Source organism: Urocampus carinirostris, chromosome 9, assembly GCF_059441175.1.
Source record: "Urocampus carinirostris isolate Australia breed hairy pipefish chromosome 9, RoL_Ucar_1.0, whole genome shotgun sequence".
Taxonomy (NCBI): Eukaryota; Metazoa; Chordata; class Actinopteri; order Syngnathiformes; family Syngnathidae; genus Urocampus; species Urocampus carinirostris.
Window position 1 is genome coordinate 28,270,030 of NC_142357.1, and position 17,206 is coordinate 28,287,235.

A 17,206-nucleotide genomic window follows, 5' to 3' on the forward strand; every position below is an offset into this window, starting at 1 on the left:
TGTATGAGTGTGTCTCTGGTGGGTGTTACTACCTGTGTGTGAGGCTAATAGGCTGGTGTACACTGTCAGTCAAACAGTGACCAATTCAATGGGGCCACCGAAACATCGCAACAGCTAACATTGCAACAGCTAGCTATTAGCGGCTAATAACATTAAAAATAAATTAATCAATTAATTTGGACTCCAAGGAAAGACAGGAAAGCACAAAAAATGGTGATGACCAGCAGGTGCTCCACGGATTATTATCGGGTACAAGTTTAAGTGTCATTTATTTGAAAAGGGACACGTATGCTACATAAACTCATGTCACATACTATAACATTTTAGCCAAGGCTATTTCTCAATGTCTTTTCCCAGAAGGGCTTTTACAGAAAATAAATACATAAAATAGACGATATTATAACACAGCACAAATGGGTTTGGGAAGCAACATCGGGAGGGAATGCAATAGCAGTGCTGCAGGTCTGGTACGTAGGAGCTTGCACAAACAACCCCTGCTGAGCCTGTATCTCACCAACGCCAAACCCGTTTCCTACGAAACAATTGACCTGAAGCTAGAACTTGTGTTGCATTCTGGACGGTTTTATTTTAATCATCGCAGAAATCTGGCTCAATTTGAAGATACCCGATGCTAGTGTGGCAAGAGTCAACCGCTCTCTAAATCGCTTTATTATACTGAAAGTAGAAGGCCCCCAATATTGTTGCACTTTTCTATAATGCCAATAAAGACCATTAATTCAAGTGCAGTTCTGTGTTATGTGTTTTTCAGATTTCGCGGGGGGTTTCTGGTTCCCATGAACCGCAATAAGGGAGTGATTACTGTATTCCCAATGGTCTATGTAGTAAAAACGATGAATACTAGACATATGAAAATAGCACTGTCACCAAGGTACCACTTAGGCCTTTTCACATAATCTTTATGACACACAGAACAGAAACGGCTTTGCCAGCCATTTGGGGCTTGTCAAGTTTTTATCCTTAGGCTCCTGAAATGTTAACCTCCAAACAGCCTTGCTTGAAGTTCCGGAAAGAGAAACCAATCCAAAATCTCATTATGGAAACCTGAGTGAGTTGGGGGGGATTGCTGTGGAGAGCAATTTAGAACTTTACACGAAAACAAAAAGAAAAACAAGAAACTTCTATTTCTGGTCCATTAGTTCTCCGAGGTGCTTATTTGGTGCATTTGCTGTTCTGCAGCAGTCTCAATAACCTTGATTTAAATCAGGTGCTTGTCCAAACATTTGTCAGTGGAGTGGCCAGGGTGACACAACCTCCTCTGCATTTGATAATTCATATTTGAACATACATGGTTTGATCAGAAATCTCTTATTAGACGCTGGTTTAAGGTAATCCAAGTTTTTTAAACACCCATATTTGGTTTTTATTTTAAGGATGGCATGTCTTTTTTTTGTCATCCTGAGCTGTGACGTTATCGGAGGAGCACTGGTACTCTAGCTACCCAGTCGCTATATTGTTTTACATGTAATTAGTGTAAGAGGCTACAAGGGTTTTGAGCAAAGTTTTGTTATTTTTCTAGTGAATGCCTAGGCGTTGTGTTGCAGGTGGATGCAGTGACGCTAAAACATAAGGGGGAGCTGCCAACAGAGGGCTAACCGGGAACGATCAACGAAAGGAGGCTGCGGCCTCGTCAGAAAAACACGAGCCTAGTTGACCAAAAAACATGCAGTGAGCAGCCAGAGCAACTAGGAGTAAACAACAAAAACCTACAACTATGGCATCAAATGTGAAGCTGGCCAGGAATAAAATAAGGGACACAGCAAAACCGCCTCTAATGCCAGACTAGCTGGCCAAATAACACGGTGGGTAGACAACGAGCGCCATCCGGGAGCAAACAAAACAGGAAAGCCCTCAGCCGCCACAACGCTAACGGGGTGTTAGCCAGGAGCAGGTTTAGATTGATTTTAGTGGGGGGGTCACAAGGGGGTACAATAGATATTTTGAGGGGGGTGGGAGAGTTTCAAAAGTTATCAGAAAAATGAAAGCTGCTTCCACCTCTGGCATAAAGCAGAACTGGAGCTTCTAGGTCAAGCTAGCACATGGCAAATCTTAAGCAATAATATTTTAACATTGGCTCTGCACATTTGCTTGATAGTTTTGAGTTTAGTAGTAGGAAAAAATTGGCTTCGTTCTCCAGCCAAACTCGTCTGCCAAAATTCCTTGTGCCGGATTCAGAAACTTTAGTGCGCACCAAAGGCAACACCTGCTCCTCATTGACAATTTTAGGGAGTCGTTCATCTCATAAAGGCAAAGGAAAATAATGTTGAATTTCAAGAAGTAAGATCAAGAACTGCTCCATCCTTTTTGAAGTGGTGGCTGTGGAAAGAAAATACTTTTGTTATACAATCCTCTATTTTACCCGCCTTCTGGGCCTTCTAGAAGTTTTAGTCAGAATAATTTCATAGTGCCAAAAACAATAACAACAACAAAAAGCTCTTTCCTCACCACTGACATATTATTTTGCTTATTGGAAGGACTGTTTTCCACACATGACACGCTGTTTTCTAGTAAAAACAGAAACAAAAAACAAGTAATCCTCAAAATCTGAATTTGCAGCTGGCAATTAATTTTGCTCAATTTAAGATTACCAAAATAACAAGAAATATAATTTTGCCCCTTTTTAAGTATTATTTTTTGATGTGTTAATACACTTGAAGACAAGTTATAACATGATCAAATCCTCTAAATGGACTAACTTCACTGTTTTTTGCTTGAAAATTTAATTCAAAATGTATTAGTATTTCACTTCCAGGCAATGGCTTACAACTCAAAGTGATCTAGAAAAGCATTCAATTTACAATAAGAACATAAAACCCCCTCCTTTTCCCACATCCAACAACCCCAAAGTCATTTCTCCATTTGTAAACGTAATATTTTTGTTGTAAAGGATATTTTAAATTGAATTGAGTTCATTTTAATTCATTGATGCTTGCATCCATAAGACACTCAATCTATGGGTTTTCAATTTCATAATGAAAATGATAGGAATCCATACCTCGTTGTCGCCCACCCCCAACCCCCCGACCCTCGTGTTTGTCTGGCATCTTGCTGCTATGCTGTAGTCATTTGACACTGGTTTTGTTCGCATTAGACAATACATGGCCGTCTAGTCGTTAAATATTACACAATGTACCTTTAAGGAATCTGTAGCATCTGCCCTGTAACAACAGTTCAAAGAACTAATAGCCCGGGTAAGAGGAGTCCTATTCATGTACTTGGGTATGTTGTGGTATCGCTATCCCTCAATATCCTTCAGACTGGGCATAGAGGAGCTGATGATTCTTCAGGGCCTGTTGATGACTTTCGTTTCAGTTTTTCTTTTTTTTTTTAATTCAAGATGCTCTACAGGAAACCCCTTTTTGTTACATACAACTAGCTTTTTTAATTGATCAAATTATGAATTTCAAAAATGCAATATTTATTGACATGTAACATAGTGAGAACTATACTATACATACTAATGACATAGTAATAACATGATAAGGTATTTTAGGAATGCATATCAAAACCAGTAGCCCTTTAAACTAATAAGTTACAAAAAAAAGTAGCTTTCAGCTTTAGGAGAGTTGGTGACTCCTGGTTTACATTTACTATCACGATAGAGTGCTGTCAAGACCAGAACAGAAGGAGGATCCAGATGCGTAATGTTACTCACAAGTTTATTGAGATATAGAGGAAAATCAACGCCAGCAATCTGGTGCTCACTGGACGAGGGAAGCAAGGCGCTCACCGGATCGGAGCGAATTCCGAATGCGGACGTGGATCTTTCGGAGCGGGAGATCATAGCGTGGTTGGACGGGAAAAACAGGTCGTTAGCCGGGACGGGAGATCAGGACGTGGTCGGGGGGCAAAAACGAGTCGTTTGCTGGGACGGGAGATCAGAACGTGGTTGGGGTCAAAAAATGGGGAAATCAGGGTGAGTGGAAAACGGGGCCGGAACAGGACCGACAGGTGTCCCGTTTCATCTGGAGGGACGAAAGCATGACCAACTTGGGTGCCGAGGTGCCTAACTTGTTTGGGTGTTTGGGCAATTGGGTTGACCATGGTCCAAAAATTTGTGTGGTTTTTTTTTGTTATTTATTTCCCTTTTATTTTCTTTGTTATTGTATGTGTGTGTCTTGCTGTCGGTCACCCCTCTTGAGGGATATGACCAAGATAGATAGATAGATAGATAACATAGTGAGAACACTGGCGTCTTACATGATTTTGACCTTGACCCGAAGTATCCCAACGACCCCATGGCTGCTTTAAGTCGTGACCTGAAATATGGCCGCTATTATTAACCTCATGTGATGGCTCAGTAGGAGCCACCAAATACATCCAGGCCTGCTAGTTGTAATCCCAGCTTCAAAGGCGGATCGCAATGAGAGACGTGCAATTGCAGCCAGCAGCTGTCATGTTCTATATTGACCATTGGGCATCTACTGTCTGAGTGGCCAAACATACAGTATGGCAGAAATTCCAATGATGCCATGTTACATAATAGCAGATGTCCTTCCAGTTTGTGGACGTGTGCTTGCGTCAATTCAAGTTGTCTTATCAAATGCCAACTGTTGCCAAATTGCCATCATTTTGAAAATGTTAACTCAAAATTGGGTTGCTTAGAATAGTCTTCGAGTATATTTATCCATCCAACCTCTGAGCTTATTATCCTTACTAGGGACAGCTCATTTTTGGCAGTGGGCAGGGGACACCCTGAACTGGTTGCCGCAGGGCACACAGAGACAGACACCTCCCTTGCTCATTCAGTTAATTTATGGCGAACATGTCTTTGGAATGTGGGAGGAAACTTAAGTGCACCGAGGAAACCCACACAAGCACCGGGAGAACATGCAAACTCTGCAGGGGGAGGCTGCAGTAGTTGGAATCAAACCCTTGTCCTCTGCACTATCAGGGTGCTGGCTAAACTTCAAGCCTGTCCTGCATGAGGATATATAGAACGTTTTAAAACCTAAAGGTAACTATTTAGCATAGCACTTCCAGTGAAATAATTTAGCACAGTAGGTACAGTTTGTATCATACATTTCTCACTCATTTTGAGAACGGACTTTGCCCCTGTCTGCTTTTGTTTCTCGTTTATTATAAAGAATTTGGAATAGAATCCAATAGTTTATGGATATGGTTTACACTGAATTTTCCACTGTTGGCTCAAGTGCAACTACGTTGTTTTTCGTTGATCGCACAGCGCAGGATGTGGTCACACCTTTGTTTGTGGCAGTGCATTTAAAGTATATGAAAATACATACAGTGTCAGGACCAGAACAGAAACAGGACCCACTCGCGTAACGTTTCTCACAGTTTTATTGGGAAGAAGGGAAAGGATTGCACACACGATCCAGTGATCGCTGTTTGCGGGGAGCAGGTTGCTTTGAACGCGGAAGTGGGACTTCCGTGGCGAGCCGTGTCGGGAACGGAAAAAGAGGGTCAATAGCCGGGATAGAAGAGCAAAAACGTGATCGGAAGCAAGTCGAAAGCCAGGAGAGGAGAGTAGACGTGGTCGAGATCAAAACAGATCGAGACAAACAGGACCAAAAAACAGGTCAGGTGAAAAAGGGCTTGCCGTGTAAAAACAGAGATTCGCAGACGGACCGACAAAAGGGAACTAACAGGACCGACTTTAAATACTGACAGGGAGCCAATCTGTCAACAAGCTGCAGACGGCGCCACACGGGCGGGGCCAATTGGGTGCCATGGCAACCGTGACATACAGTGGTGTCATAATGATGATCTGTTACTCAAAACAAGCACACTTGAAATTTGCGAGTAAACAGGATGCAGTCTCAAGCTCTAATTAATATCATCAATTAAATGTTAAGGTTTATTTTTTGTGGAATATATACAGAATTACTCTTCTTAGAATGGACTACCTCCAACTGTGTTTGTTTACCACAATGCTAATTGTCATTCAAGTACGAATCGAAAATAAGCAACAAGCAACAAATGAAATGAACTAGTGCATAAAAGCTTTAAACCTGTGGGGTTGACAACAAGCTGTTTGTATATTGTTGACATAGAGACAACTCTGAGGCTACACGTGCTTCGCTGATCCATAATGAAGGAAGACATTGTTTTTTTATTTCTGTACCGCACGCTCCTTATCACTGATGCATGAAATACTTTTTGCCGATTGATCCTGCCATCAGTGCGCTATTTTTTTTCCAACTGACCGAAGACAAGCTATCAAATAAGGCTTGTCAGAATTTAGGGTATTTATCTGCACAAAGTTTCTTTTTTATTTATTGGTTTTGCATGAAAATGTAAAGGATGCTGGGAGCTGGAGCATGTCCGCCACTCACTTCTAATTAGAATGCATGCGTGGCGCTGGATAGCAGGTGCTGTTAGTTGACGTCTCCAGGGTAACAGTTTCCATGGAGTCTGTCTAAAGTGGATGCCCTCCTCCTCTGTGCCGGACCGATGGACGTTGGCCTTTGGCTTAACTACGACGTTCATATTGAGAGAAAAACAATTTAGAAGAATGAGGAGTCTTTATGATAGTTTCCCATGGAGAAGCTGATAACTCTCGTGACCAACGAAAACATGCAGCCCTGTAGCGGCGGCAGCACATGAGCTCCAAGGCAGAACAGCAAGAGCAGCAATGGCTTGCTTTGTTTCTCCATTTTTGAGAAAAGGCTGCTTTTGAATGACCTAGTTTGAGGCAGAAAAACACGAACACGAGGTCTCCAAAAGGGGGCAGTTGGAGGGCAGAACATTTTTTTTTTATCAAAATGGGAAATCATTCAGCTAATTTGGAGCTGTCTGGAAAAACGTCTTTGCAAAATCATTTGACCCGCTGGATCAATACATTGTTCTTTTTACTCACGTTTCAAGTTGAATGATGTATGCAGCCTAATGGATTTGATAGGATATAATGTGAAACACATTTTTGTTATTTTTTTTACTCCCATTGATACTTGGTGGGTGGAGTTTCTGTTTTATTTATTATTTATGTGTGTCATTTTAATGCTCTCACGACCAGTAATGTCAACCACAAGCTTTATTGATAGAGAGAGGAAGGGCAGCGCCCGCGATCCGTGCTCGCTGGACGCGGGAAGCAAGCCGCTCACACAATCGGGTCTTCCGTAGCGGGAGATGGCAGTGTCAAGGACCAAAAAACAGGCCCATAGCCGGGACAGGAGAGTAAAAACGTGGTCGGGATTAAAAACGGGTCGTAAGCCGGGACGTGAGAGCAGACGTGGTCGGAATCAAAAACAGGTCGTAGCCCGAGACAAACGGGAGATCAGGAACGGACAGGTGGAAACACGGGTGCAAAAACGGGACAGGCGGGAGTCAGGGTCAAAATGCTTGCCTTGTAACAACAGAGGTTCGCTGACAGACTGACAACCAGAGAGTGACAGGACTGGGTTTAAAGAGGGTCAAGGAACCAATCAGGTAGCCCACAGCGGCTGGCGCCAAATGAGCGGGCACAGGTGAAGCTAGTCAGTAATCATGACAGGTGGAATATGGATTTTTTGTTAAGTTTCTATTTTTGGAGGGATATGTTTCGAGTAGGCTAATGTAAGGGTACCCATTATTACCTCTAAATACATACAAGGTGATGCACATCATCTACATAGCAAAAAAATAACAGTTTCTGTGGATTAGAGCAGGAGTGCAGTGATTAGCATATTCGCCTAACACGCGAAAAGTCTCTGGTTTGAGACCGGGTGGAAACGTATGTTGGCCTGGAGAGGGATGGGTGCCACCAGGCTGTACTGGCCCAAAACACACCACATGAAATGATACCCCAACAATCCTAGCGGTTAAGAGATACAACCAACCAACCAACAATATTCATATTATTTTACTTTATTTTTCAATTGTTTACCTAGTATAATTAAAAGACTTTGTTTCTTTTTATATTTTAAACATGTTTTTATATAAAATGAAAAAGAATACTTAAAGTCACTTAGGGCCGAAGATGTGTTTTCATATCATTTTACATATATTTTAACTCAAAGGAAGAATGAAAAATCCATAAATTAATTTGTTGGACTGCAACTGGCTGGCAACCAGTTCAGGGTGTCTCCTGCCCACTGCCCGAAGATAGCTAGGATGGGCTCCAGCTCCCCCGCGACCCTATTAATTACTGCCAGTTTGGTGTATTTTTTGTCTGATGTTAGTTTTAAAAAATTACCACGTATTATTTGAAGTTGCGACCCTATTGAGGATAACCGGTGTAGATAATGGATGAATGGATGGAATTTGTTGAACTTGTACGCAATGTTATAGAAAATATTAACCATGAAAACATTTTGCATGTTTTGACAAAGTTAGGAAGATCTAATTGCTGCCAGTTTTGTGCATGTCCTGTTTTGGGCTGTGAATTAGTTAAAACAAGATATGGTAGATGAATGCTCTATTTTTTTAAATATTATTTGTCTGATCTTAGTTTTAGAAAAATACCACGTATTATTTAAAGTTGTATTATTTTCTGATGATAAAAAAATAATAATCTCAAAAATGTCCTGACAATCACTAAAACATGGTAATCTAGACTCTGCTCAGCACTAAACTAACATCCACCTGACCGAAGGAGGTTTTTCTTCTGTCACAATCTCCTAGTATCTGAGGCCTCACTTGGTGTATCAGCACCACATACCAGACATCAAAGATAGCTTCTCATTGCAGATAATGAGCCACCGTGTCAATTTAGCTGGTTTGCGGCACTTTTATTTGAGACCTCATAATGTACAGTATGTAGCTCTTCTTCTGCCGCAGGTAAACAAGCAGACCCACAATTCAAGATGTCGTCAATGAGATGTAATTTAAACGTGTGGGCTGCATCCAAAATCTGTTGTGTAACCCTGGTGGGTGTCTCTTTAGAGTCAGCAAAGAGGGATTTGGGATCAGTTTCAAAGATGCTCCATTCACTGTTAGCTAATCTATATCGCTTAAGTGCCATCCTCCTTTTTCCTTTTCCCACCTAAAAAACCATAACCCCCGTAGACCTTGCTTTTATCTCGCTCATTATTTACTCTCCCACTCCAAGTTGTTCCCACCTCCTTTCCATTCCCGAGACCGCTTCCCGGCTCTCCTGGGGTCTTTTGTCATGACATTGGCGTGTGACACGTGTGAGAAACTTCTACTGGGGCCCCAGCTTCAGACAAGACACCGATATACTGAGAGTGCCGGACGACAGGGCTATTTAAAGGCTTTGTAAATATGAGAACTTCCTGTCTTCAAGTCTATGTACCGTCTCGGGAGAAAATGATGCAGAAAGGGGATCGGGGGTCCTCATCGATTTGCATAAAGCTTCTTGACCTTTAGGACCTTGACTTAAAAATAGACATTTTGCACATAACTGCACGGTGAAAATTGTTCTCTCGCTCAGGGCGCCTTTGCCAGCAATTGTTCCGACGTGTGAGAATAGATTTATTTCCAGGGACCCTCACACATTTAGCCAACTCTTCCTTGTTATCGAGAAGCGAAATTGCATTGTAAGTAAACACTATAAATAAATACATAAATTCATTGCCTAGCGAAGGTATTGCCCCCCCTGACAGCTGCCACATTTCAGGCGACAAACAAAGCTGAATAAAACCCGAATATATTTTCTAAGAATCAAAAACATGTGAACAAAATCATGAATTAAAACCAAATTATGTTCAATATTTCATAATTACCAAAAAAATAAAAATTGGTGTAAAATAATGGCCCCTGTTCTTTCAGATCACCCAACTGATGCCAGAAGTTCCCTGATAACTGAATCATCCAATGTCAACCTAAATGACTAACAATGACTAAGAGTCCACCTGTGTATCATTAGGTCTGAGCTTAAATGGACCTACTCTGTGATGGGCTCAGAGAAGACAGACAGCACTATGAAGACCAAAAAACACACCGGGCAGGTCCTAGATAAAGCTGTTGAAGAGTTCTAAGCAGGAATAGGACACAAGAAGATTTTGCAACATTTAGTTATTTGGAGCCAAATACAGGGTGATTCTGGCAGAAAATATTTTGCAGCCTGTATGCGACATAAGAATGGGGCACAGGTCCACCTTCTAAGAGGACACCTACCCTAAACATCAAATGGTTTGGAGCTAACAATATTAAGGTGTTTAAATGGCCAAGCCAAAGTCCAGACCTTAATACTGTAGAGCAGGGGTCTCCAACCTTTTTCAAGCTGAGTGCTACATTTTATTACAAATTAGCATGAAGGGCACACAGTTTGGTATGCATTTCTAAAATAACAACTTGTAAATACTATGTTGCTACTATGTTATTTACAGTTAATACCTGGATCCTCAAGGCACCACTGACACTGGACATCTCTCTACACCTCTGACTGTTGTTCTTACAGGCTCAAGAAATGTATATTCATTTAAATAACACGAGAATCACCCAGAGGGAGCTGAAATGATTTTCCAGCATCAGCTGCTACTGGTACCCACAAAAACGCAAAATTTTGTGTAAGGCTCGGAAAAAAAATCAAAATGTTGCAGTTTGGTTATTTAGAGTCCACATTTGTATCCCTTTCTTGTCCTTTTTAGCACTAGTTTTCAGTTACCAGTATTTTTCAACCAGTGTGCTGGGGCACACTCGTGTGTCGTGAGACGTTGTCTAGTGTGCCGTTGGAGTTTGCCATATTTTATCTTTCCAAAAAAATCAGGCCATTATTCAGTATTTTTGCTATCTTCAGACAAGGAACTGTAATAGTCATCCATATCAGTAGGTGGCAGTAGATTTTTATATACTTTTTATTTACTAATTAGCTGCACATGAGGTAGCACAGTACATTTAATAACTTAATTTGTTTAACAAAGCGGTTTAAGATTGCACTGTAAAAAATACAAGCATAAACAAAGCACATCATTCTTTTTTATTTTAAGTATTATTTTCTCCTTTTTATATACTTATTATCTGCTTATGAGGTGGTACAGTGAAATATTTGACATAACTTCATTTTCAAACATTTTTGACGGACGGTGTGCCTCGGAGCTTTTTTATCAATAAAAGTGTACCTTGGTTCAAAGAGGGTTGAAAAACACTGGGTTAGACTACACAAAACAGCAATATCTAGTGGCAAAATATCAGACAGTGTCTCTTTTAAGATTTTTTTATTCATTTATTGAATTTCTTATCTTTCAAATTTGCAAGAACAACAGTACTTATAGGGTTAACAAACAAATGCCAAATGACGTTGCATTTGAAGTTATTATTGCAAGTTCATACGTATTAATTGTGTGTTATTTGTCTAAAGGTAATCCATCCATCCATTATCTGAACCGATTATCCTCAGTAGGGTCACGGGGGTGCTGGAGCCCAACCCGGCTATCTTCAGGCAGTAGGCAGGGGAGACCCTGAACTGGTTGCCAGCCAGTTGCAGGTCCGAAGGTTTTGATATAATAAGGGTTTTCAGTTCAACGACCAATCACAACAGACAAGTTTTGTTCTGGTAGTAAGTTGCAACCATGTAGCGGCTTTCTGTCGACAAGAAGTAACAAAATAGGCGTCTGATTAGTTGTAAAACAATGTTTTTTTCTGTTCCTATTTGACATTTTTATTCTAGACATATGAGGGCTGATACAATGTAAGCAGGGTTGGGTAGGGTTACTTTAACTTGATTACTTTCAATTACTTTTGGATCACTCCAATACCAAATATACAAAAGAAACTAAATATGAACAAAATTATGACTCACAACACGTGATAAGCTTTCTCTCCTGGCTTTGATCTCCGGCAAAACCAACATAAGATGCGACAGAAACATAATGAAAATAAATCCAAACAGCTTGCCAACATCATTTTTGCCGTTCCATGTATTCCGTTACTCCCCAAGCCTGCACAAAATTTAGTCATTTTATTCATATTTAGTTTCTTTTGTCTTTTATTAGCATATTTGGTATTGGAGTAATCCAAAAGTAATTGAAAGTAATCAAGTTAAAGTAACCCTACCCAACCCTGGGTGGCTCTACTAAATACCATGGGATTACTTTGCCTGTTCATGTCATGTTGATTTAGCAACTGCCAACTAAAGAACTCCAACATAAGTACTGTATATGTATACACACTAAAATGCGCATTATTTCTGCCTTTGTCTTGTCACACCACCGTCAAATTCATCAAAGCAGCCTTCAGCAATAACACACAAAGTAGACATTGAGCAACAAGGCCGGGCTGCAATTTGACACTGTTATCCTTCCCGACTCCAGTCAGCCATTCATTTTGGGATTACAAAACATTGCAGTTCTGACACGCACTGTGCATTAGGACATAATAGGCACGGCTAATTCCCTGCCAAGGCCATCTTGTTCTGCGCAAACTTTCCGCCTAGTCTGACATCACCTTGCTCGAAGCAGCACACCGCGGAAAAAAAGCAAACAGCGCTGTTTTTGTTTCGCCCCTCGGAATGATCCATGCGTGCTGTCGCTGAACAATGCAGGATAGTCTGACTGCAATCATCTCCTGAGCCCGAATGTATTCTTGCCATTTTTGCTTTCGCAGGCCCTTTCCCTCCCTCTGAGCACTATAGTCGGACAGCACAGCCTTGTGTTGCGTGGTTGTACACGCATGGTTTCCAGCTAACATGACCTGAAGAGACCTTGTTTTTACAGTTTAGAAAGAGGTTTCATGCATATTCAGACATGCTAACCTTAATAAGCAGTAAATGTTATCTTGCCGTGTATTTTTACCCGTGAAACAAAATCCATCTCCAGACTATCAAAAAACAAGCAGACAACAATGTGCTTGTTTGAACCCGTAACTGGCAAACTTTTACCAAAGCAGAAATATAATCTGATCGTCGGAGTGATTAGTCACGCACAATGACTTAGTCTCGCTTCAAAACAAAGAAACCGCAGACTAAAACACTCGAATCAAGATTTTTTGTTGTTGTTTAAATTTGAGTACATATTTTGCAAACCAATACGTGTGTTTAGGGGAGGAAAAGCAGTAGTGTAACGCATAAAGTAGTAGTGTTGGTAGGTATGTGTATTCATTATCATGATATATTGTTTGAGTTACTTCAGAAAAAATATTCTGCCCTCCTGTTGAGCTTTTTAAACAAATTTAGAAACTGAGGTTGTTGGATACCAACACTCAAATTTTGAGTATTTACCCATATTGTCAAGAACCAGAACAGGATCAGGACCCAATCGCGTGGAAGGACAGGAAGCCAGAGACCGACGAGATCGATTCCCATTGCCAGAGTTGATACAGGACAGATAGGGTCAATACCGGACAGGACGGGACAGACAAGATAGATAACGAATCTGTATATCGAAAATGAACAAGAGATACTAGATGGGGACAAAAAAATTGAGAAAATAAAAAACAGAACAAAAACAGACGGAAACAAAAATGAAACCCGAAATTAAACAGGACAAAAATAGACATGAACAATACCGGACTGAAATACCAACAGGAAAACAAGACCGAGTCAGAACCCACGTCTTGTGGGGCAGAACTTCGTTTTACGGGCTGACAAGCAAAGCAAGAGAGTGCTGCGCTTAATATAGACAGAAAGCCAATGTCTCAACGAGCTGCAGCTGGCACCACACAGGCAGAGCCAATTGGGCACCATGGTAACTGTGACACACACGGGCGGGGCCAATTGGGCGCCATGTCAAATATGACACATATATTAGATACCGATACCAGTTTGACATAAATTACCGCCTCACACTCCAACCTCCCAAAAATAACCGATGTGATTTATTCATTTTTTTATAATAGCTTTAAGTTTGTTTTTTTTTAGTTTTCCAATTACTCCCCTTATCTCTCAGTTTTATTCTCACTCTACAAGGGTAACAACGTTCAAATCCCTCGCAAAGCGTAGGGCAAAGGAAGGACAAAAGCCCCTTTTCACTGAGTCAGGTCAGAGGCGCCCCAGCTCCTCCGTAGCCATGCCCACTTGGCGTTGCCAGGTGATACCGATCGTGGGAGGAACTAAAACTATTAAATGTGTTTATGTTGTGTTGTGTTAAAGAAACAGAAAATCACACGGGGCGCTGTGCTGATTTGTGATACCTGCACGAACTCCAGTCCAGTACTGCTAATCCAATCAATATCATACTTACCAACACTACCGCTTTAAGTGTTACGCTTTTCTCCCCTTACAAACTGCTATTGATTAAAAAAAAAAAAAAATGAAAAAAAAGGGTCCCGCTTTTTCAAATTTACATTACAATAAAAAAATCTTGACTTGAGACTAGTAGTTTAGTCAACGGCTGCTTTTTCTTGAAGCAAGACCAGGACTTTGTGTTTGTGTGATGTTTGATGATTTGCTAAAATCTATGAAATAATAATAATGCCAGTGCTTGTGTCCAATATCAATGTAAATAAACCACCTTCCTTGTCATTTTTATCCTAAATGTTTTCAAAACAAGGTGCAAGCAAAGTTCTCATCTCTCATCTCATCAGCCGTACCGCTTATCCTCATTAGGGTCGCGGAGGGGGGCTGGAGCCCATCCCAGCCATCTCCGGGCAGTGGGCAGGGGACACCCTGAACTGGTTGCCAGCCAATCGCAGGGCACACAGGGACAGACAACTCATTCGCTCATTTACACCTAGGGACAATTTGGACCGGCCAATTCACCTGAAATGCATGTTTTTGGAATGTGGGAGGAAACCGGAGTGCCCGGAGGAAACCCACGCAAGCACGGGGAGAACATACAAACTCCGCACAGGAAGTCTGGAGCTGGATTTGAACCCACGACAGGTTCCCATGACATGAACTGTGCCGCACAAGCGCTAACCACTGCGCCACCGTGCTGCCCTGCAAGCAAAGTTATTTTGTAAAAATGCCACAGAATACTGCAAACGAGGATGCCACCATAGTTACCTTCAGAGCAGACGGACCTGGGCGAGGAGGAGAATGAGTGCGCTCCGCCTATTTCTACCGCTCACCCAATCAAATTGCTCTAAGTACTTTGTTAGAGCTTTGGGGTGTTTAACGTTTGATTTGTGGCTTTTCATCATAGTGTCTCTACGATCAACATGGATTTCTTTTTAAATAAGCTTCCATATAGAGTATAATTTAGCGATTTACAGCCAAAACGCAGTCTGCTGGTGTGACACTTTCATTTATTGCCTCGGCTTTTCACGAGTGACAATCGTCTCCGCCTACACCGATACATTAAAGATATTACGGAAGTTTTATTTACGAGCCATACGTACTCGGGAAAATAGCCCTCTTTTGGGCCCGCGAGCCATAGGTTCCCCACCCCTGCTCAAGCATTGTGTGTTCATAATGTGGATAAGAAAGTCAAAATCAAAGCAAAGCAAAAGAAAGAACACAAGCCCCTTTTCAGAAGCACCTTAGCTTCTTCATAGCCACATCACCCACCAACCATAAGCAATTCTGGTAGGAAGCAATTATATGTGTTTATGTTGTGTAATGGAACACAAATTACTACAGGTGGCGCCGTGCCGATTTCTTATATCTGCACTAATGCCGATACAATACAGCTAATCAATAGCTGTTCACTGATTACAGTTGTACAGCCAATTGCCAACTCTTTAAAAGGTCTAGACTGCAATCCTCTATTCTTGGCTATGCAGGAACCTATGTATCCTTTCTTTCCATTCCATTCTATGTATTCCCATCGTCCTGCCCCTTCCAGCGCTGCTAGGGTCTGGGAAAATCATGACTTTATCTTTGGCCACACCCTGAGTGACTGCAGCCAAGGGGTGGGCATTTCCTGTCGATCTTCAACTCATAATAACGGTCTTTAATAGCTATTCCGCTGCTACTCTTTAAAACATGGGAAGGATTACATATGAATTAAATGTAAAAGAGGACAGTGAAAAAAACATACAGCAGCAAAAACAATCAGCATCAGAATTGTATTCTAGGCTCTTTCCCTCCTCCCCGCTCCTCTTTCGCTTGGCTAGTGTCACTTGCGGCATAGCGGCAGAGTCAGTGGAGCCTCCAGTGTATTACGGTGAGAGAATATTATAATGGAAGCCAAAGATTGCCATCATTCAATGAAAAAAGGAACATTAAATTAATAAAAACAGCCATTTAATTGATATAGACAGTATTTTTTATAATATAAAGCATTTTGTAAAATATTTTATCAAAATGTAATAATTGAATTCTACGTATTATATCACTTTGAATGATCAGCCAGACGGGGTGCTCGGCACCCCTAAAGCTCTCAACCTAAATTCACCCCTGATGGAAATCCATCCATCCATCCATTATCTGCACCGCTTCTCCTCAGTAGGGTCGCGGGAGTGCTGGAGTCCAACCCAGCCCTCTTCGGGCATTGGGCAGGGGACACCCTGAACTGGTTGCCAGCCAGTCACAGGGCACACAGAAACAGACAACTCACTCGCTCATTCACACCTAGGGACATTTGGACCAGCCAATTAACCTGCATTGGAATATGGGAGGAAACTGGAGTGCCCTGAGCCCCACACAGGCATGGGGAGAACATGCAAACTCCACACAGTAAGGTTTGATCCCATTACCTCAGAACTGTGTCGCAGACTCACTCATCCACTGAGCTGCCTCGTGATGGAAATCTTAACTCGTAAAGTAATAAATAATACATATTTTTTTAGGATTGTGTATATATTTCTAATTTTAAATTATCAATAATTTCGCATTTTTTAAATTAAAAAAAAAAACACATCAACGCTTTTCCAGCCTCAGATATCCATCTATCCATTATCTGCATTGCTTATCCTCAGTAGGGCCGCCGGGGTGCTGGAGCCCATCCCAGCTATCTTCGGGCAGTGGGCAGGGGACAGAGACAGACAACTCACTCGCTATGGACAATTTGGACCGGCCATTTAACCTGACATGCATGTTTTTAGGATGTTGGAGGAAACCGGAGTGGCCGGAGGAAACCCACACAAGTATGGGGAGAACATGCAAACTTGACACGGGAAGGTTTGATCGGATATAATACAAATACTTAGGGGTTTGGATTACTATGAACTATCTTTTTTTTCTTGTGTGTGTACACAGAATGTTTTTTTACACAGCACTTTTGGGTTGCAGTTCCATCCATCCATCCATCCATCCATTATCTGCACCGCTTATCCTCAGTAGAGTCGCGGGGGTGCTGGAGCCCATCCAGCTATCTTCGGGCAGTGGGCAGGGGACACCCTGAACTGGTTGCCAGCCAGTCGCAGGGGACACAGGGACAGACAACTCACTCGCTCATCCACACCTAGAGAAAATTTGGACTGGCCAATTAACCTGACATGCATGTTTTTGGAATGTAGGAGGAAACCG